This window comes from Mus caroli, unplaced genomic scaffold (genome assembly GCF_978045245.1).
Source record: "Mus caroli unplaced genomic scaffold, Mus_caroli_1 scaffold_13, whole genome shotgun sequence".
Lineage (NCBI taxonomy): Eukaryota > Metazoa > Chordata > Mammalia > Rodentia > Muridae > Mus > Mus caroli.
The window spans coordinates 97713234-97736450 of NW_028227268.1; the positions used below are offsets into that span (position 1 = coordinate 97713234).

The 23217-nt window shown below is 39.9% G+C and overlaps 1 long non-coding RNA gene and 1 other non-coding gene across 3 annotated transcripts in view; one reads left to right on the top strand and one right to left on the bottom strand.

The window, feature by feature from the left end:
- Positions 1–23217, top strand: part of LOC115032432 (uncharacterized) — a 586120-nt gene that overhangs the window by 506706 nt on the left and 56197 nt on the right. The gene's annotated exons all lie outside the window — the stretch shown is intronic.
- On the bottom strand, positions 1790–1919 carry LOC115032664 (small nucleolar RNA SNORA61). Its single transcript, XR_003838295.1, has one exon. It is a non-coding gene; the product is annotated as a small nucleolar RNA SNORA61 (small nucleolar RNA).

Sequence of the window (23217 nt, forward strand, 5' to 3'; positions counted from 1 at the left end):
ATCAAATCAAGCATTGGGTTAAGTCTCGGGAGACAGATGGTAGGACTTCATAGCTAATATTACAGTGCTGCTGAAGGATAATATTTGGAGTGTGCCTCTGAACTCTCTTTGTTACTTATCCTATGGGCCCAGAATGTTGCAGGAACACTTACCGGCATGGCAGGATTCTCTTTTAGGTACCTGCTTTTAAAATGGCGTTCTGCTGCAGTGAAACTTGGGGGAGTAATGGTGCCCAGTGTCAGGAACTACACTGTTCCAAAAGCAAGATTCTCATGGGCTCCAAAGGATCTCTTGTGCTCAGGCTTAAAGTTACTGTGATGCTGTTTAGGGTCCGCTCAGAGATTCCTTACTTTACAAACCTCTTTAGAAAGGGGATTATGAGGATCAGAATGAGAGGAAGAAACTCTGGCCAATATTCATAGAGCTGTCTAAGCAAAAGCAATAATGACAAAAAGAGAGGAAAAGGCTGCTGTTGAAAACTCAGGCACCCAGGTGTTGTGCTTGGTTATCTGTCATTATGTTGCTTCAACACTGGTTCCAAGAGGACACAGAATATTCTCTTGGTCAATGGCCCTCAAGGGTAGAGTTACTTGACATTCTAAAGATGAGTATTCTTTCTGACAGTGAAAAAAAATCCAGCTTGAAATTTAGTAACAAAGAGGACCTTGAAAATTATCTAGTGTAAATACTTCTGTATCAAATGGCAGCAAAGGAGGCTATGAATTCATAGGTCTCAGTCACGTTGCTCATTGCAGAGAAAGGAGGCAATCAAAATTCTTCTGCTACTAGGGTGCCTTGAAAGAAGGCAATACTGAATTGGTTTTTATGCTCGTCCACTGTGGACACTGGATAGGTCTGTGTATTTCCAAGTAGAGATTCTGTTAAGTAGAGGAGTCTACTACCATGAACATCCACAGGTGGGGTGAAGGCACTATGCACAAAGTCCTAGCTGGATCTCAGGTAGTCTCCGAAGAGCTCAGGACGTAGCCCTACAAGCTGCAAATAACATTACCTAAAGAAAATCAGGCCTGAGTCAGATACTTGAATGTATTTCACCTCTTTAGAAAATCCAGTTTTTAATGGGATGTGTATAGAAAAATTTGAAAGTCTTCAAAGAATGCAAACAACTATGCAAGCCAGTGTTCCTAAGGAGGAGGCAGATATTGGTCAGTCTGTAGATGCTGAGTATTACAAGCATGGCTAACACCAACATGCTGGGATAAATATTCCCTTTAAGTTATTAGCACAATGAGCTCCTTAAGAGGACAAGACTCATCAAATGAGCATCATCTCATCTGTTTTAAAGGAAATGTGAAAGGGCCTAGAATTGAGTTTTTGTTCCTATCAATGTCTTTGTATTTTAAAAGCAAATGGGACTCTCTCCTATTTAATAAAATTTATCAAATATTTGTTGCTGATGCTCCAGCTTTTATTTTTCACTTGCCAAAAGTCTTTATTGAACAAATTGCATGTTAAGTGACAAAGTATTTCACTTTTCCAAAATGGGGTTTCTCGATATTGGTCAGGCTGGCCTTGATTTGACTGCAGCTCTGATTCCAATGGCTGCCTGGCTAAGTACTAGCCAAAAAACTTCTGCTAGCTTCCAGGGAGATCCTCTTGTGGAATTTTTCCAACAAGTGTGGACCAAATCATATATAATGGCCACTTCACTGGTTACATGGCCCTTAAAAATAAAGAAAAAAAAATCATGAAAGTAAGCCAATACTCAGCAATACTACTGCCCAGAGGCGTTTTTAATCCTCAAGTTATCCCATTTTACAAAGCCGAGGCATGTCTGAGTCTGAACTGTTGCTCTACAGAAGACAGCATCGCTGTGAGACCAGCTTCAGGCTGCTCTTCCTCCTTTATGACCACCAAGGCCAGTGTCAAGATCTGATGGGAAAGGGAAGCCGGAGGGTGACGCTCCAGCTTTGATTATGTAAGATTGAAGGTGATTAAGATCCTGTCTCCTGCCATGGTAATAGGAGATGTTGGTAGCTTGGAAAGTTGGAAGATCATTGGTCTTTAGATAGTCTTGGGAAGAACTCTCGACTCCTCCTCCCTCCTCCCCCCAGCACTAGTGCCACCACCATATTCTCTCACAGAGCACAGATTGCTGCCCAGCTCTTTGGAGAGAATCCAGTGGATTTGTCAGAACTGAAAAGTTTTGGAGCCAGTTCGAGGACTTCTGGTACACAAAGTATTGGCTGAAAATGTGGTAAGTATTAAATGGGATGTTAATTTTCATGAATATTTCCTCATGATTGTAGCTTGTGGTCATTGAGCAATTTAGCAATCACCATGTGGTCTGTTGGACACACAGCCTGGGTGAAGTTCAAAAAATTAGCAGTCAGACAGTGGGGAAAATGCCAGAACTCAAATTTATGTATTTTGTTGTTGTTGTTTTTTTTTTTTTCTGCTTCCTTCTTACCTTAGAGGATAGATGGACTTCTCTCCATTAAAATTTTAGGTGTCACTATATGCCTGAAATGTGTGCCTATCTCCTATATCAATGTTCTTATACTTTCATAATCCCCAGACTTGTATACAGGCTCCAAGATTTCTGAGTCAGTGAATCTTTGCCCATTCAGTCTTTGCTTCTTCACACAGGATCCATAATTGCAAGGACACTTATGCATAGGTTCAGAAAATACTCCATTCCATTCTTCATGATGCGAGATAGTTTAAAGATGACAGTCTAGTAAGGGGAGAGATTCTGATACAAAGCCAACTAGGAAGGATGGTTGTTTATTTAATGTGACTTATACCTTAGTGTTTACCTCCATTTTCCTATGTCATATGTTCTCAGTCTGCTTTCATAATATCAGTGAGGCATCATGGGGCAAGATCTCTTTTAAAATCCTTTCTTTCTAAAACCAGTCTTTAGAGATGGGAGTTGTCCAATATAGTGCATTTAGGGCTAAAAGATAAGTCCCCGTCACATCATCGTTCTATGTCAGCACCTCCCCATCCAAGTTACCATGTACTACCACCAGGAATGTGAATTGACAAAAAATATTACAAAATTTTCCATGCTTATCTTTCTGTATGCTTGATAAACCATACTAAGGATTTGAACAGAGAATGAGTGGAAGTATTCCATGTGCTCTAAGATTTGATAGTGGCACACACATTTAACGTATTTTCTGAGTGAATCCTCCATGGTGTGTGTAGGAAGCAAATGGTGTCTGACATCCCTGTGGTGAATGTTTACCTGCCTACTCTCTTTTGCAGTTCACCCGTCATCCTTGGGGTTAAGGGGAGCCATTTAGCAGATTCTTTTCAACAGTTCTTACCGCTTACTCATTAACTTTAACAGTAAGTCAAATAGATGACGATCACACAACAATGGCTTGAAGAATGGATGCCCTCCACACCGGATTTTTGCCTTCTGAGGATTAAATATTGAATGAATCTAAAAATTTGATTCATAAATTTTATTATGTATTGGTATGACCTAGGGAGAATTATACATATAATTAATATTATCATAGTAAAGTGCATATGTCTATTTTATAAGCCTATTTAACTTATATATTTATATAGAAATATATGAGCATCATATTTTGCTAATAATGACAGGAAGCAAATTGATCTCCATATAGTTCCTATAAACTGTTTTACAACACATCTCATTCAGAATATAAAGAGTCTTGGAGCTCCTGAATTCCTTTCTGGAAGGCTTGGATTCCTTTAATCAGAGTTCATTTGTCCTACTTGTTTTAGATATGGCGGTCTTATCATTCTTTGAGACATCATGGCTGATACAGCTGTGTTCTCTTCTCTTAGTAGAGCACCTAACTTGATGTTCACAAGTTTTAGCCAGATGGTCTCCAGTATTCTCACAAGTTCCCTGTTCTTATCTGTCTAGCTGCAAAATATGAAATAAAAACATAGATATGCTGTCTCAAACAGGAGTAAGATAATAAGCTCTGAGTGTTTGGGTATACATAAATTGTGGGGGAGAGAGTTATTTTTCAATAATAAATCTGACTTATTTATTCCAGGGCCCTGCTATCCACTTTCTCTGGGGTTCCTAAGATAGGCTATACAGAGTTGAACTTGCCTAACAAGTGCAGAATTACTCTCCATTAAAAAACAAAAAGATGCCTATTAATCATAAATCTTAGCAGGAGTAGCAATGTTTAGTTTGGGATGACCGAAGGATAAGAGCTCCTGGCTGTCCAAATCAGAGGAGTGTTTTTATTTGTGTTTGTCAAGGATGAACCTATACGCAAACTACAAAAGGCTGGTGCCTTTTTTCTCAGCTCTGGCTTGTGTTCCTGGAAGCGTCGTGGCATTCCTTCCAAAAGCAGCATGAGAGAGCTGATTTTCATTTGCGAGGCATTAGCATGATGTTCTAACACTTGTAAATGAATACAACTCTTGCCTAATCTGTCATTTTAATGCCTTATAGATTTTATTTCACTCGATGTTGTACCAGATTCTCAATAATAATAATCAACGGCTTTGTTGTTCTCTGGCAGAAATTAAATTTCTTCAGTGAGTGTGCAACTAATAAAAGATGTTGCTTGAGGAAACAAAAAATAAATATGATGAATCATAAAAGTTAGTGGGGTGGGGGGGGCCTTGCTCCTAGATGAAAGACAATTATGAACCTAGCGGTGAATTGTCTGATTCTCATCTTGTCAACAGCTTAATAACCCTCAGAAAGTCTTTAGCCACCGTGCTTATGTCTGAGCATTAGACTTGTGGACTTGGTGTTTTCCCAGCTTTCATTTGGAAGCATTAGTATAAAAGGTGAGTTACTAAAATAGCCATTCTGTTTACCAGATTAGTTTGCCTGCAACAGCCAGTATACAGCTTCCTCGCACATCCCTTTTATCTTGTCCCCTGTCACAAGCTATCCAGAAGAGTGGCATTAAAGGCAGCGGTGTGGGACTCGGAGTATTGGCAAAGGCTGTAAAGTGGAAAATAAACAGTGTGTCTATCACCAGGCTACAAGAACGCAGCCTTCATAGCTCGAAATGACAGTCAGTGGCAAGCAACTAATTGGTCACCAGCTTTGGAAGAAATATATTCTTCCAGACCTCTGTCACTTGCCATGTTCTTTAAACTCACAAAAACCCACCAGGTTGAAGTGTTGGCACTAACCTCCAAAAGAAAGAAAACGGAGAGCACAGGCTGCAGAGATGGGCAAGCACCTTGGAGACTGAGGATTGGAGGCATTCACTGCTACTATTTAAAGGAGTGTTTCCTCTGCTACAGCAGACTTGTCCCACTGTCCACAGGAGGCCGACGAGGCTAATGCAGGTGTGAGATGAATGGAGTATGTCACCTAATACTTTCCTAAGAGTGAACCTGATGTGGTGACTGAGTTTTCATGTGTCTCTTTTCCCTTTTGTCCATCTTGGTGAGGTTGTAGCATGAATGAGCTTTATACAAGAGGGAACATGTTCATATCCTAAGACAAGCAAGGCACTGGGGTATGGGTGTGGGGAGGGCTTAAACAAGCATTAGCTAATAGAACTAAGGGCAAGGTAATAGGATTACAGGCTGGATCTATAATAACACCATAATAGTGAGTTTGAAAGTACTGAATGGAAGATTCTTAAGATGTAAATGAAATTACCTAAGCATCCATACTTTAACACTAAACGTAGACATATCATCTATGGAGAAAGAAAGAATAAAATAAACTTCCCTACCCTCATACATCTATTATTTAAATGTATGTCTCCAGAGTCTGTCTAACTTGCTTAATGATGCTTTCATATGTCAAACTAATACCATCGTCATGGGACGAACCATTTGGTTACCTTAATACAAATATACATAGTCTAAGAATTGGAGAATAGTTTATAATCCTATAGGCTAGGAGTTTTCTAAATTTAACACTGCTGATGAGCTGGTGAGCCTTGCTGACACTGGTAGCTATCCCAGGCTTCTCCACCTCTAGAACTGTACCCCTTTTCTTTATGGCCATATGCACATGGTACAAAAGGACAACTGGTCTTGTCAGATTCTTACAGATACATGACTCTATCAGTGAAAATCACATAAGCATTGGCCAAAACCAGTGCTGTGATAGATGCTATCATTGTTTTGGAAGGTTATGAGCATACAGCCTAGCTGCTGAGCATGGCAATTCATGTCTATTATGCTAGAACTCAGAGTCCTAGGAGGAGAGACTGAGTTTGGAGCTAGCTTGAACTAATGCAGTAAGATCCAATCTCAGGGAATAGAAGAGGCAGAAGAAGAGGAAGGAAGTATACACACACATACACACACACACACACACACACACACACACACACACACACACACACTAAATTAGCATTCTCCCAAACATCCTTCCTTCTGTCCTTGGGCAGGGGGCGGGGATGGGAGTGGGTGATGGGAGGGAATGGGCTTCAAGGCTTCTTCTGCCTTCATCCTTATTTTCTTTTATAGTCAAGTATGCTTCTAAATTCCTTGCACATGGAGTCCTGTCTTGGCACTGGTTTCTGGAGGATCTTAAACATTTTTAACATAATAATAAAATTCACATTGTTTTCACCATTCAGTGTATGCCAAATAGTGTGTTGCTGTGTTCTCTCATTTAATCTCCTCAATTCGCAAGAGATATGCACTCTATTTATTGGCTGGGTTTTGTGAGCATTGCTGCAAGAAGAGGCTGAGGTCAGCCTGGTTACACAGTGAGACCTCGTGTCAGCCAAAACAACACAACATGAACACGCAGACAACAAAACCCAAAGAATGTCAGTTCTTTAGGACAGGAAATCATTCATAGGGTAGTAGATTGCAGTTATCACGTGAAGAATCTCCCGTTCTGTTTTGCCACACAGCTCATGGTCTCAACCACTAAACCATCACCTCCTTAGAGTAGCTAGAAAGAACACTGCCTTCCAAGTCACATAAAAATAGTCATTGTCTTTGTGTAACCTGAGATGGTGCTGTGGTTGAAAAATGAAGGGTTGGTTACACAGTCAAGGCTTTTATGGCTTTGTTGTAGGGAAACAGTAAGTTGAGACACTGGAAATGGCTGGTGTGCAGACTATGCAGGTTTGCTTGGGAACTGAACCCACAGGTGCCTGGTTCCTGTTGCCTCCAGCTTGAGCCATTGCTCAGAGGGGGAAACCCAAGCACTGCTCCTGATCTTCTCACCCATCCTACCACCCCCCGTAACTTGGAGCATTGTCAGGGAAACTCTGAGGTCAGAACAGAGTATTTGTACAAAAATGAGAAAAATAAATGTTCCTCTTTCAAGGTTTCCGTTTGACAGTGTTTGCTAGACAAAGTAGAATTTCACAGCACAGGTCCTTAGCTCAAGAGGCACACTCGTCAGCAGTTATTTTATGTGCTTTCATCTGCCTTCGCACTTAGAGAAAGGAAGAAGAGAAATTTATCCACTCAGAGTGAGCTTTTTCGTAAAACTTGTGTCTTTCTCTTGTTTGTCATGTTAATTACGTCCCAAACAACCCCCTTTCAGAGAAATCTGCAATCAAATTCCAAAGCCCCATCAGATGTACAATGGCTTTTAAAGTGCACTGGTTGTTTGGAGTAATAATGAACTCCATAGTATATTTACTTCGAAATAAATTCAGATTCTGCTCCTTACTGTTCCTGCTCTTCACTCCTCCATGACCTGGTGCAGGCAGGTACTTATTCTCTTGCTCTCTAGCTCCTGTAGCTATAAAGAGAAGACAATATTTTTTTCCTCTAGGGAATACATAGACTATGCTATATGCCAGATATCTGATTCATATTCATTTCTTTTAGTTAATGAGAAAATATCACAACTTGACCACACTATCGTAGTCATATATTAAATGTGTATACAAGATATGGGTTTGTTTGAATACTCCATGGCTGGGGGGCACCTATGGTTTCAGAGACACCCCAGAAAGCAGATTTCTCCACTGTGACAGAATTTGTGGTTTTCACTGAATGGACATAGTATATATCATGAAAGTGTAAGGATAGCAAAGGAGAGAGAGAGAGAGAGAGAGAGAGAGAGAGAGAGAGAGAGAGAGAGAGAGAATGAATATTGCCTTTGCCTGTACAGAGTAAAGGTGAAAACAGCCCTAAGAAACACAAATGAAAATGTGGTACATTTACACAATGGAGTACTACTCAGCTATTAAAAACAATGAATTTATGAACTTCTTAGGATGGAACTAGAAAATATCATCCTGAGTGAGGCAACCCAATCACAAAAGAACACACATGATATGCACTCACTCATAACTGGATATCAGCCCAGAAGCTCAGACTACCCAAGATACAATTCACAAACCACATGAAACTCAAGAATAAGGAAGACCAAAGTGTGGATACTTAGATCCTTCTTAGAAGGGGGAACAAAATAACCATGGAAGGAGTTACAGAGACAAAATGTGGAACAGAGAATGAAGAAATGATCATCCAGAGACTGCCCCACCTGGGGATCCATCCCATATACAATCACAAAAACCAAACACTTTTGTGGATGCCAACAAGTGCTTGCTGACAGAAGCTTGTTATAGCTGTCTCCTGAGAGGCTCTGCCAGTGCCTGACAAATACAGAGGTGGATACTAGCAGCCTACCTTTGGACTGAGCACAGGGTCTCCAATAGAGGAGCTAGAGAAAGGACCCAAGGAGCTGAAGGGGTTTGCAACCCCATAGAAGGAACAATAATATGAACCAACCAGTACCCCCCAGAGCTTCCAGGGACTAAATTGCCAACCAAAGACTACACATGGTGGGACTCATGGCTCCAGGTGCGTAAGTAGCAGAGGATGGCCTAGTTGGTTGTAAAGAGGAGAGACCCTTGGTCCTGTGAAGGCTCTATGCCCAAGTGTAGGGAAATGCCAGGGCCAGGAAGCAGGAGTGGGTGGGTTGGCGAGCAGGGGGAGGGGCGAGGGGATGGGGGATTTTCAGAGGGGAAACCAGGAAAGGGGACAACACTTGAAATGTAAATAAAGTAAATATCTAATAAAAAAAAGGAAAAAAGAAAAATAAAAATTGCAACGAGAAAAAACCCCCACAAATGTAAGTATTAGGAGTATGGCCCACATATTGTAAGACAGATGTATATCATCTGCCTTAGTTGTACACAGATTTGAAGACTATTCATTTGAGATGGTTTAAATAACATGACCCTTATAGTCTGATATGTTTGAATATTTGGTACCTAGTTAATGGAACTGTTTGAAAAGTATTCGGCTGTGGCCTCTTTGGAAGATGTTACTGGGAGTGGGCATTGATGTTTCAAAAACCCATGCCAACAGCAGTGTCTCTGTTTCTTTGTTTGCTGCATTCAGATCAGGTTGAAAAGCTCAGTTACTGCTCATGTACTATGCCTATCCCAACATAATGGACTATAAGTAAGCCCCCAAATAAATTCTTCCTCTGTAAAAATAGTCATGGTCAGGGCATCTCTTCGCAGCAACACAACCCCACTGGGTGAGAATAAGACTGCTAATACAATTTAAGCCATATTTGAAGTAAGTTTGGTTTTATTGGGGTGCAGGTTCACAGAAGAGAGATAATGGGGTAATATGTATGTACAGAAAAATCTCAATAACAAAACAAAATGAAACAAAATCCACCTTGTGCTTGCCATGTAATTAGGGAGGGTGATTAGAGAGAGCCAAGGTGTTCTCAAAAGCAAGTCAGAGTCATGGCTTGGGCTAGATCTGGCTCTATGAAACAGGCTGATTTTTACAGTAAATGGAAACTTATTTTTAGAAATACAGAATAATGGTTCCTGCCTTCAAAGTAGAGACAGACATGTTTCTCATGACCACGACAGACACAAGAAGACAAGGGATTTTATTTCACTGAAATAAGAGAAAAGTCATGTGAGAGGAAGAGGGACTATAAGGCCTCCTGCTTACATGTTGCTCTTGCATGCATCCTGTAAGTGTCTGGAACCACAGTGGACTCTAAACCTAGAGTGAACTATGCTGTGAGTAGCTTTAGTGGGCCCCATAAGACCTAGTCCATCATTCCTGTACTCACTGCCAAAAGACAACTTAGGAATGAGAAATAGTGAAGGAAGGGCTGTGAGTCCTTAACCAAGCTTTAGTGTGCACTTGGGAGATTCTCCATCAGTTGTCATTCTGCCCTACTTATACTGGTACTGCATCACAGTTCTGCTTTCAGGCATCTGTATATGACCACCTATCATAGTCCTTCCCACTAGATCGCATCAACTCACTATAAACTAATATCACTTCTAACAAAGTAAGTGCTCTAAGTGACCAACTCTTGTTTTATTCTGGTCACTAAAGATACAAAGGAAAATACATTTTAATTGCAGAAAGGTCACTGGTGGCAATGTATAAATTTTATCAAGAATCAGATTTGTATGTCTTAGAGAGCCATTGGCAAAAAGAGGGGGACACAAAGAATGACTGGAAAGTTCATATTTAGAAAGAAAAGGCCATTAGATGATATTCACTGGGAAGTATGGCCAGAAACGGCAAGCAAAAAAGGTAGCATACTGCGTAGGAGAAGATTCTTCAAATCTTGTTATAATGTGGCTCAAGATTATAGCATATTAGTTGAATGTATTGTTTCTGAATGGGCTAGCTGACTTTACTCAAAGGGCATCCTCCTACATTCTAGTTAGTCTTTACTAATGTCAAATATGGATTTACTGGAAAAGAGATCCAATTATGTGTGAGTGAAATAGAACTACATCGGCTTAGCTAATTCATCTCTCCTTTCCCTGGAGATCGAATGGCCAAAGAGCCCACTCAACCCAGCAAGTTTGCTGTACATTGGTGGATTCATGTTGAATGGGGGAACCAATAGGAATCCAGCATGGCACAAAGGGAAGTTGGTTAAAAACTGTCAATTAAGTGAAGAAATTATGTACAAAACTAGGATTTCAGAGACTGAATCTTTCAGAATATGGCTGCATCCTGGTGCTCTTTGGCCTCATTATATAATAAAGACAAGCTGGGGCAAACCATTCCACTAAGCTTACAGTTCTTTGGTGCGTGATACAGTTCAAGCATCAAGCAAACAAGACAGAGGATGACCTTGTTGGACATCACTGGGAGGAGAGACCCTTGGGTCTGAGGGTGTTTGATGCTGTGGTGTAGGGGAATGCCAGGGCAGGAAGACAGGAGAGGGTGGGTGAATGGGGGAGCACCCTCATCGAGGCAGGGAAGAGAGGGGATTAGATAGGGGAGAACTGGAAAGGGGAAAACATTTGAAATCTAAATAAAGAAAATATCCAATAAAAAGGGGGGGGACGACTTTATTTGGTAATGTTTTCGCTCCTATCTCACTTAATTTCTGACTCTAGTTCCTTTGGGGCCTCAACTGGAAAGGTGTGGGTGCTGTGCTCCTGCCATCTAGAATCCCTGCTGCTGAAAATTAAAAATAGCTGTAGTGCATCTTTGTCATAACATATTACACCTGCACATAACAATGTAACAAGTCTCAATTTAAAGAAAATGAAAGCTTAGAGGATAAAAGGGTTCTGAATATAGAAGCTTGTGTAACTGGATGAAAATATACAACTAAGGACGTTGTGTGAGCAAAGCAAAATAGATCCAAGGTGATGTTCCTATCAGTTTGTCTCATAACAATAGGGCACATTGACTTTAAACCCTCTTGAACATAGCTTCTGCATAATTAGGAGTCTGTCACAACCAGGTTTTAGCACACGAGTAAGCAGCATTTTAGAAGCTGCTTGCAATGAATTGTGAATCTATTAATTTTTTCTAGTTCTTTCCATGCTTTTTCTTTTTTCTTTAACCACAAAACACACTAAAGATCATTTCTTTAATGCATTGCTCTGTCAAATCTGTACAAACAAGTATAAATGTTAAAAAAGTAAAGAATACTAATCAAGAGACACAAGGCATACACTGCTTAATAAATCTTGCCTTCAATTTATTTGTCTAGTATTACAATGGCAGAGGAGATATCAATTAATATAGGCAAAGAGGACCCATAATTTATAATTAACTGGCAAGTGGTTTGTAGCAAGCAGCAGCACCGAGTCTAATAGCCAGTAGAAAAATAACTAGTGTTGATTTGTCCCTCGGCAAATTAATAGAGTGCTTAGCAATGACAGGGTTACATAAAACTGCTAAATAAATAATCATCAGTGAGTTCGAGTGAAGCAGATCTTTAACAAGCTTAATCTGAACCTCTTGACATCTCTAGACTATGAAGAGATTAAATGGTAAGAACGAGAAGATACAGAGCACACATTGTAAGCCTGCTCCACAACTGAATGAGATCATGTTCTTATGTAATGAGAAATAAAGAAACATTTTTATTGCAAAATTACATTGAAAAATGATTTTCATTATAATTAGAGGGAAATTATAAAAGATATATCATGGAAATTCTGGACTGGAATTCACCAGATGCGAATTTCACTACAACTCTTAACAATGAAAACACATCATTTTTGTCATTTTTGATCTATTTTTGCTCATTTGCTTCACTTTTATTGCTCACCTCTGTTCGTGCCAGACATCCCTGCTCATATGTCATGGCAGCCACAGCCGTGAAGCTTATTTGGGGTTCTTAGAATTGTACAATAGAAGAAAATGAAGGAAGGTTTCATACTTCGCCAGTCCCCGCATCCACCCCCAGTCTCGCCTGCCACTCCCAGTTGAGCCTGTGGACCCTAAGGTTTGGTCATGGATGTTCTATTACTCACGGTATTTGCTTTGCACTGTTTACATTCCTGTGAATTGTTCCTGTACTGCCTTGGGATTTTGTCTTTTAAATGACCTTTATTTCTAGATGTATTAACCTTATCATCCTGTCTAATTATTTTCACTGCACATGTTCTTGGCAGGGAATTCAACCATTCCTTTCAATGCTACCCATATTCAATTAGACTCTTACAGAATCCTCAGATGCCTCAAATCTTAAACAGAAACCTGGAGTCCAGTGCAATAAGCCTGTGTTCTCATAGGTGTTCATATCAGACAGAAGATGATGGCTAATTCTATGTAGTGCTGCTGTAAGTAATTGTCTGAGTCTGAGCAATTTATAAGAAATAGAATTATTTTTCTCATAGTTCTAGAGACTGGGAAGTTCAAAATCAGGACCTTTCCAGGTCCAGTGTCGTAAGAGCTACTTTCCACTTCCTGTTTAGTACCTTGAATGCTTAATTCTCTAGAGAGAATAAGAATATGTGTTCATTCAGGACCAAAGGATAGAAAGGTAATGGGTGGAAATTCTGCAGAGCCTCTCTTAGAAAGGCTCTAACCTCCTTCTGTGAAATGGTAGTGCTCCTGACCTTCAGTCTCCAATTTTCACTAATGCTGTTGGGATGCTAGTCACCCTGTATATTGAGAAGGACACGAACATCAAAACCATTGCCTTCTAGCATGCAGCATGGAAGTCATGAGCTTCTCCATGTCCCAGAGAACTTTGTTGCATAGGGCACAGCCTTTCCTGGGCTCTTTGGGTTTCTCACTATGTCCCGTCGTTTTGGGAATGCCTCTCCGTAGGATTTTGCTGCTGCACTTGCAACCTTGTGCTTCTTATTGGCCCAATCAGGTCAACTGAACTGTGGAGTTTTGTTGGTGGTATTGTTTTGTTTTCCACAAAGATAAGCTAATGATGGGAATGAGACCAGTTGAACAAACAAGAGTCCTTTAAAGAGGAACTGGGGCACGGAGAGAGCATGTGATTCCATGAAAGGCCTTGACAAATTATGGCTGTTTTTGAAGACCCAGAAAGGAGTTTCTGTTCTCACATGAAATCTCAGGTAACATTCAAGACAGCATGCAGAAATGAAGTGTTGCTGTGTGTGTTTCTGCCTTTGCTGTATGAGGTAACTTATAAGGAGGGACTCTGGGAGTGGCTTCAAATTCCCTGGTGATGCTCACATCCTAGCTCTCATAGTTACTGCTTTTCGGTGCCCCAGTCCCACATTTTCAGCATGCCTTGGCACAGCACATCCTTAATACTCTAAGAAGTTTATGACTGCTTCTTGGCCCTTTGGTTGAGATGAAGTGCACTGTAAGAACTTGATAGTCACATATGAGAAACTGACCCCAAGGGAGTAATGAAATAATCTTTTACTATGTCTTTCAAACATAATTAATGAGGATGGCTTTGGTGATAGAAAAGAGAGGTTACATCAAAGATGCATCGAGGGGCTGGAGTTACAAACAGGAATTTTCTCTCTCTGCTCCAGAAGGGAGGTCATGCTACCTTTATTTAATTTAACTCCATAATATTTCTATCATATTCCAATGGCCAGTAATCTTCTACTGCTCTGTCTCCAGGCCACCTGGTTCAGGTTTCTGTCTGAGGTTCTGAAGCTATAAGCTTGTGTTCTCTTTTAGCCACCAAGCTCCTTGGCTTTTGTGAAGGTGAAACTAGGAAATGGATGCTGGTCTTTAGTACTCCTCACTGTCAGCTTCCTTCTCTGACGTTTGATTTCAATACTTTCCTCAAAATGATCTTTAGTAATAAGGATTTGGCTGTAATACCCTTCAGTGCTATACCATTTAATTGTTTCCATGATGACTAGAATCCAATTGTACTGCTGAGTCATGGTACATTATGCCCAGAGTTCTGTTTCCAGCTTTGAGTCTTGCATTTGTCCTCCCCCACCTCCTTCTTCAATTCTCATTCTGCAAATATAGTTTCTATACTCAATACAATCTTGTTTAACTGCAGATTCTGGAATGTCCCACAAGCATGCCTAATGTCCCACAAGCATGCCAAACTTACCTTGGTAAGTTTGGTGAGGCATTGTTTTTCCTAGCTTCTTCCTAGCACACCCACCACACACTCCATTCTTCAGGGTTCAGCTGAAGGGTAAGTTTATGGCTATTCTGATGATGTTATCTAGTTCATTGATTTTGCTGTGATACCTTCTATTTCCTTCCTTCTGCTTAATTCACTTTTTAATGTGCCTTTTGCTTTTATTTCTTAAGGTATAAGCTGGGCTTTATTGATTTAGATGTCTGTGCTGTTTTTAAATATGGGAAGTTTCTGTTAAAATGTCCTTTTTCCAATTCAAGTACTACTATACTGAATTCTGCCAGTTTTGATATATTATGTTTTCATTTTTATTCAGCTCAGATGACTTTTTAGTTTCTTTTTATTTTCTTAACTTATGGTTTATTTAGAATTCTATTAAAATTTCCAAATATTTGAGAACTGATAATAAATCTTAACTGTTTTCATTTTCCAACTTAATTTTGTTGTAGTTAAAAAACATGTTTTCAAGGCTTGAGTTCTTTTAAATTTATGAGAACATATTTTGTATTCTGGATTATGAGCTATCTTGGTGTTTGGTGTTTATTTGAAAAGAATATGTATTCTCAGGTGTATTTTTCTCTGTGCATAAAATAGATCAAAGTCATTATGTTCTTACTGATTGTTATTCTATCAATTAGTGAGAAAGGGATTTTGAACTCTGTCTCTCTCTGCCCATCTCTCTCTCTCTCTCTCTCTCTCTCTCTCTCTCTCTCTCTCTCTCTCTCTCTCTCTCTCTCTCTCATACACACACACACACACACACACACACACACATCCAGAATTTCTTGATGTATTTTGAAAGTCTTTTTTTAGGTACATGAACACTTAGAGTATCTGTAATGTCCATCTCATTATGAACTATTAATATTTTTTTACCCCAGTGACTGCTCCTCTGCTTTGAGAACAGTAACACTTCCTCAGACTATATTCTGGTTAGCCTATAATGGGAGGGTTTATTCTCACTATGTAGTCTGAACTAGCCTTATCACTTCATCCTCTGTTCTGCCTGTCCTGTGTGGGACACCTGTGCCATCACACTTGGCTTAGAGTGGGGAACCTTTATTTATTTGTTTGGGTTTTTTTTGTTTGTTTGTTTACTTTTCTCCCCATCTCAGTGTGTCTGACAATCTTCAGCACTATGAGTTTATGGATTTTTTTAAAAATTTCTTTCCTGATCTTTTGTAGGTTTTTACTACATTGCTTACAATGCTTAACTTGGAAGAATGTTACTTTGACGGATTTTGAGAGACTTCGGAGCAGGGTTTGAATGAAGACCTGGATGGCTCCTATCATGGAGCAATGACTCCAGTGTCCTCTTCATTATGTTCTGGACATTATGGGGTATCCCATCCTGCTGCCAAGAGCAGGTCCCCCAGCCCTGTCTAGATACCTAGCAGTGTCACTCCAATCCATTTAGATGGTTCTTACCCTGATTTTCCTTAGGTTCCTCATGACCCTGTGCTGGTGAGCATTCAGGTTAACCCCACACGTTTCTGTGCATTTCTCGTCACCGTGACTCTTCCCTGTGCACTCTCAGTGCCGTGGCTCTCTAGGATCCCAGTTCTATCTTCATAGCTGAGGATTTGACGAGCTATGCAGGTTTTTCATCTTGTGCTGTGGCCTGCAGACCCTTATAGCTCCTACTGAGGGACTAAGGTGTTCACTGTTTCCTTTTCCTTGGAGAATACAGCCCTTAGCTTTCTGATACATAAACACGTAAGTGTCTTAGAAGAAAACCATGGTCACCTTCACCTAGTCTTTATAGTTTTTTTTTTTTTTTACCTTTTACTTTTTATAAGTAGCGCATTATGTAGACATGCTTGCCTCATTCTGGTTAAATGATCTAAGTCAAGTTTACATCCTTGTTGTCATTAAGAAGCTTCTCATCAGAAACAGAAACCTTAGGACCTAATTCTAAATTCTGTTTGATAAACTCTAATGAAACCGAAGACTTTTTCCCTCCTCAGTGACCTCCATGTGTTTTCAATTGGTAGTCCCTTGCATAGTTATATTACAAGAATGCTTCTGACTCAAAAGTTCTGACTCCCTCAGCCATGGCATCTCTATTCTGTAGCATTTACTATAGCCCAAGCTGTATCTGGAACACCTCCACACGAGGCTCCTATAATAAAAAGTCACGCCAGAAAAATGTGTGTAGGTTTTTCTTAGAAGACCCATTTTTGCTCTCAAAATAAATAGCTAAATCCTAAGCTCCAAAACTCATGTTCAACCAACATTTTGAGGACTTTGTGGGAAGATTTACTGCTTGCTTGCACTACTTATTTTAGTCAGACTTAAACAAACAAACAAACAAACAAACAAACAAACAAACAAACAAACAAACATCTAGAGCTTCAAAATTGTACTGGGGCCTGACTTTATTTCACAGGATCACTTGATTTTTAAGCATGTCACTCAGGTTTTTCTGACTGATCTACACAAGCTGGAATTAAATATTATTAATAAAAGTCCCAGCAATCACAAAGTACCATATTAAGTCCTCAGTTTATGTTTTGAAAGGTTCCAGGATGTTAACATGGAAATGGTTGTCACATTTGAGAAAAGAAAAAAGTAACTTTAAAAAAAAAATTACCTCAGAATTAATGTTTTCACTTCAGGGTTATCAGAGTCTCTCTGTATACATTTCCAGCATGCTGCTTGTTGAGGCTTTGACTGTCCAGAGGAGGAGTGGAATAACAGCAGCTGTCCTGCTTTTCTTCTTAGCTTTGAGAGAGGCTTCTGACCATGGTTGGTGCTAGATATTTCTAGGTAACAGCTTGTACAGGTACCAATATTTGTACCAAACAGGCCTATCTTTTGATAAGAGATGGGAGGTGTACGGGAGAATAATGGCTGTTGTTGCCACTACTGCTAATTTGCTGGCCCAGAAGGATGTTTCATGAAATCAGTCTCTCTGGGTTTTCTTTTCTGTTTTAGTACTCTGCATTATTTGTGTTGTGAACAATATCTATGTGAATGAGAGTTGAAGATGGGAGGCTCCCTTCATAACTGTGTCTCTGATCTTCTGTGTGGACTGTTGGGTAGTGAGGAGCATCTCCTGAATGAGGTCACGGCCTGGCAGCTGTGGTAAGGAGAACCTGTGACTGTTCAAAAACAATCTTTAGGCTGATTTTTAATAACAGATAGGAAGTATGATTTATGCACATATTATAACAATAAAATGATCATATAACTATGTCTGTATAGAGTAAAGAACTACTGGATCTAGTCACTGTGTAGACACACTGTGTAGACTATACCACAGGCCAGTAGTTTTCCCTATGATATTGAGTCCCCTCTTGGTGACATCCACTCTCTGCTATAGCACATGAATTTCTCATTAACTGACTCGTCCCCAAACCACCACTGTTCCAAGAGGACCTTGGTTCTTCATTTAAAATGACTGCTAAGTAACAAGCACCATCAGTCCTTCAGCTATTGCTAGGTTTGAATTCTCTGATGAATACATTTTTTGACTCAAATGGAATTCATGCTTGCCTTCAAACAAATATCTCACCCAAGTATTCTCTTGAAAGAAATTAACAGCAAATTACACATTTCTGGAAAATGGTGCAGCCACAAGTCAGTGGACCAGTTAAACAAGTAATTGAAGAGGTAGTGGCTTCCTAGAAAGACGGGGGCTTAGTGGCATTGTGGGTTCTCCCAGGAAAAAGTGTGTGTGTGTGTACACAGGTGAGTGTGAGTGTGTGTATGAGTGTGTGAGTGTGTATGTGTAGGAGTGTGTGTGTATGTGACTGTGTGTGTCAAACTCTGAATGTGCGTGTGTGTGTGTATGAATGTTTGAGTGTGTGTGTGTCTGTGTGTGTGTGTGTGTGTGTATGAATGTTTGAGTGTGTGTGTGTGTCTGTGAGTGAAATATAAGTCTATGTGTACGCGCTTCAAATGTGGTTTTCATAGCTCAGATGAGGCCCAATGAAGTAGAGCCAGAGCTTTAATTGGACTCATATTTACCTGGAACTACATAGGGAACTTTTATTTTTAGTGTGTTTCTGTGTGTGTGTGTGTGTGTGTGTGTGTGTGTGTGTGTGTGTGTGTGTGTGTGAATAATATCTTCGTGAATGAGAGTTGAAGAAGGGGAGACTCCCTTCATAACTGTGTCTCTGATCTTCTGTGTGGACTGTTGGGTAATAAGGAGCATTTCCTGAATGGGGTCACGGCCTGGCAGCTGTGGTACAACCCCCTTTGTCATTGACCCCCTTTGTTGGCAGCAACGTGGTGCTGCCCTGAGGTTATCAGTGCTAACCTTCTCTGTGGTTTTCACCTCCTACTCCAACAGCCTTTAGATGAAGCATTTTAAAAGCACATTTTTTTTAAAGTACCATTTGTTTATGTCTGGTTTGCTAACTGGATGAGTTACTCTTTGGGAGTCCAACACAGTGAGTAAAACCAAGGTGATTAGAGAAAAGAGAGTCTGCAACTGTTTATAAAATACTGTGCTTTGTGCAAACGGCACCTTTCCTTTGAACCCATTCTTGGTATGGTTTTCTCTGATTCTCACCTATATGCCCTCTTTTTGCATTAATGGCACACTTTTGAATACCAGAATATTTTGTGGTACACTTGAAGGAATTAAATTGCATCCACAACTATCACACAATTCACGGGTTGCCCTTTATCACTACACTGCTCTTTGAGTAGCTCTACTTATTGCCCTGGCTCACTCCATTATGCTCTCAGGAGGCGATATTCCTCCACATTCTAGAAAGTGCTCAATTTTATTGTGCATTGGTTTGGTGCTGTACATAATAATAATAGTAATGTATTTATTTATCCTGAAGAAACCTATAACTTTCACCTTGAGACTAGAGAAATTGTTCTAATGCATAGGTATGACTGTAGCTCTGCTGTAACAAAAATTGTATGTTGATAGAAATTTGGTGGCTCACAGTTAATGCTTGAGGGTGTCTCAGTAGATTGTCCCATAGCTGAATAACACCACTTTAAATATTTGGGTACACTTCACATTGCTCACCACATAGCTTCAGATTTTCTTCAATATAATATTTTGATGTGTGGTAAGATGTTTTTCTACATAAAATTATTATGAGAAAATTGTTTAAAAATATTCCACCTTCTTTTTTTCTAATTAGGTATTTCCTTCATTTACATTTCAAATGCCATCCCAAAAGTTCCCCAGACCCCCCCACTCCCCCCCACCACCACCCACTCCCACTTCTTGGCAGAACAGTATATCTAAATTCTGAAAATCATTTTGAGGACATGTGAAATGAAGGGTGGGGAGAAGTATGAGGAAGAAAAGAGAACAGAGGGGAGGAGAGAGCAAGGGAGGGGAGAGGAAAAGAAGAGAGGGGAGGTGAAGAGAGAAGAGAACTGTACTAAACACAGCATCTCTGAGCTGAGAGTGACTTTAGGAGTCTGTCAAAACAGAGGACTGGTGGGAGCCGTGTGCTGTGATGATCTGTTGTTTCCCAAGTCCCTACCACTCACACTGTGAGTACAAATCCAACATTTACAAAAAAATCTGATTGTCCATTTTGTCTCATCCGTGGAACTAAGGTAGTCAAAGGGAATGAAGATAAATGAGGAGCTACTAGGGTGTGGAAGGGAGAAGGATATGACGAAGGGGATTAAAAAGGACCAAGGGCAGAACATGATTAAACCAATTATATATTTATATGCAAGTGCTAGAATGAAAGTTGTAAGACAGCTAAAATATGCTACTATTAAAAATTGGTATTGGGGCTTAAGAGATGAGTCAGAAGTTAACAACATTTGCTGCTTTTGTAGAGGACCTGAGCTTGGTTCCCAATACTTATGTTGGGCACCTCGCAGATTCTGGGGGTCTGCGACCTGATTCTGATTTCTGAAGGCACTTTCACACCCTCCCCTCACATCACACACACACACACACACACACACACACACACACACACACACACACACAGAGAGAGAGAGAGAGAGAAGATGAGATATCATCTATGAATTGGCTATTTAACTGTTCTACCCAAACACTTTCTTCCTTCTAGATGGATGAATTCTATCAGAGACTCATGCACACTGCACCTTGACTTCTGCTCTGCTTAAGTCATCTAAAAAGTGACTGTCCCTTATAAAAACATTAAGGCATGCTGACCACTGATGAAGGTGGAGAGGAAGCAGAGTCTATTTTGGTCCTTGCCATATCATGATTTCCCACCATACATACTGACTGGAGTTGGCATTGCCTAATCCTCAGTCACACAGCTGATCTTGCATGAAATTTCTCCTGACCTACAGGGGTTGTGTAAAACCAGTCCATTTGGTATTGTCTCGGGGTCTCTGTGGCTTCAAAACACAGTGCTACAGAGTTCAATCCAATGTCTCCATTCTAAGCTGTTTCCCCTTGGCACTGGTGCTCTGCTTTAGCCCATCAGTGAAACTCAGCCCCAGAGTTGGCTCCCCTTGCACTCGACCCCACCACCACTGTCCCCATCCCCCGCTGCCTCTTAGGCCTTGAATGCTGATGTGCGCTAGAAATGAAGGAGCTTTGAAACCCCTGTTGACATTGGTCTAAGATCTCTGTCTGAGGTACTATCAGGGAATGTGCAGGGCATTCATCAAAATCAAGCTGATGCAAGCGTGAATAGTCACAAGAAAGAAAGCTTTAATGCTGCAAACTGCTGCAGGCTGGAAAGGGGCTAATTTATTTAAATTATCCCTCCACATGTCAAGCCCCACTCTTTCTGGAAGGACCTGACAAGGGTGGGTAAAAAAAGTTTTCTCAAATTTATAAATAAATTAGTGATGGTAGCAAGTTAACCTGGGTAATCAGAGTAACAGAAAAGTAATCACTATCAATGTTGATGCCAATGGAGAAAAATACAGATTTCTGCTATTAAGCTTTTAAATGTCAGCAAATGGCAGTTTAGTAGATCATTTGCTAATAATGATTAAATTTCTCATTAAAATGTTTCCTTCATTATTCTTCAGGTATAAATGTGTAATTCAATGATTGTTACATCAATTACACTTAAAAAGCTCATTAAAATACTGAAATATTATCTTATAGTCAGAGTACTTTAAGAGTACTGTACTAATTATAAAAGAAATAAACCTTATAACAGACCATTTGAACTGATGCCTTATAAATTCTTAATGTAAAGCTAGCATGTAAAGTTTAAATCAAATATATAGATCCAATAAAACAAAACCTTTTTAATCTTGTTTTACCTTCAAAGGGGCTCTGATTATTGTAATTAAATAATGCATGATATAATAAAGATCTTGACTGTGTGATTATTTCATTGGCAATTGAATGCTGGTGCTTTTTATTTATGCAAGCAATGTATCACAGGCAATATGTATCAAACATTAAAATATTAATACAATTACACCTAGGCTTCTGAACCAATAAAAAAAAATCTTTGACATGACTCTGCTGATGATCCGAGGACAGTTTGAAATACTTTTTAAATTTTAATGCTTGGATGTGCTGGGTTATGCTAATTTTGCGAAGAAGTAATGTGTCCAAGATTCACTGTTGTGATTTTGATTCCTGTGTGTGAGTTCAATAGTGAGGAGCGTTTGCTTCTGTTCACATTTGACCAATCTTTGTTTTGTTCTCCTTTTAAGGTAAAAAGAGCTGTGGAGTTTGCAGCTTTTTTAAGGGTCTTCATATCACAGTGATCTTTCCCCTTTATATTCTTATTTATGAGGTTTTTTTTTTTTTTTGGTTTTTTTTTTTGTTTTGTTTTTTTTGTTTGTTTGTTTGTTTGTTTTTCGAGTTTTATGAGGTTTTATAGCTCTTTCAACATTAGAATTATATTTTGGTCTGTCCCTAAGTCTTTTTTTTAACAGAGAGAAAGGGGAGAAAAGTTTTCTGCAGTACTCTTCTATCGTTATCTCTCTATCAAATGATCACCCGTAGGTCTCTGAGCCCATTCTGAAATCACTGAGACAGTGGCTCTCAACCTTCCTGATACTGCGACCCTTTAGTATAGTTCCTCAAGCGGTGGCAAATCCCAACCATAACACTATTTTTGTTGCTACTTTATGTAATTTTGCTACTATCATGAATTGTAAATATAGAACATGCAAGATATCTGGTGTTCAACTCTGTGAAAGAGTTGAAACGGCAGCTGTCAGTGTATTTGCATACCTGGAGTTTGTATTTCCTTGCTGTAAAGATGGATCAGAAATGTCCTGTTCCAAAGTTCAGAGCTGAGATGGAAGAAAGGACCATCCAGAGACTGTCCCACCTGGGGATCCATCCCATATTCAACCACCATACCCAGACTCTATTGCATATGCCAGCAAGATTTTTGCTGACAGGACCCTGATATAGCTATCTCTTGTGAGGCTATGCCAGTGCCTGGCAAATACAGAACTGGATGCTCACAGTCATCTATTGGATGGAACACAGGGCCCCTAAAGAAGGAGCTAGAGAAAATACCCAAGGAGCTTAAAGGGGTTGGCAACCCTATAGGAGGATCAACAATATGAACTAACCAGTACTCCACTCCAGCCCCCCAGAACTGTGTCTTTAGTTG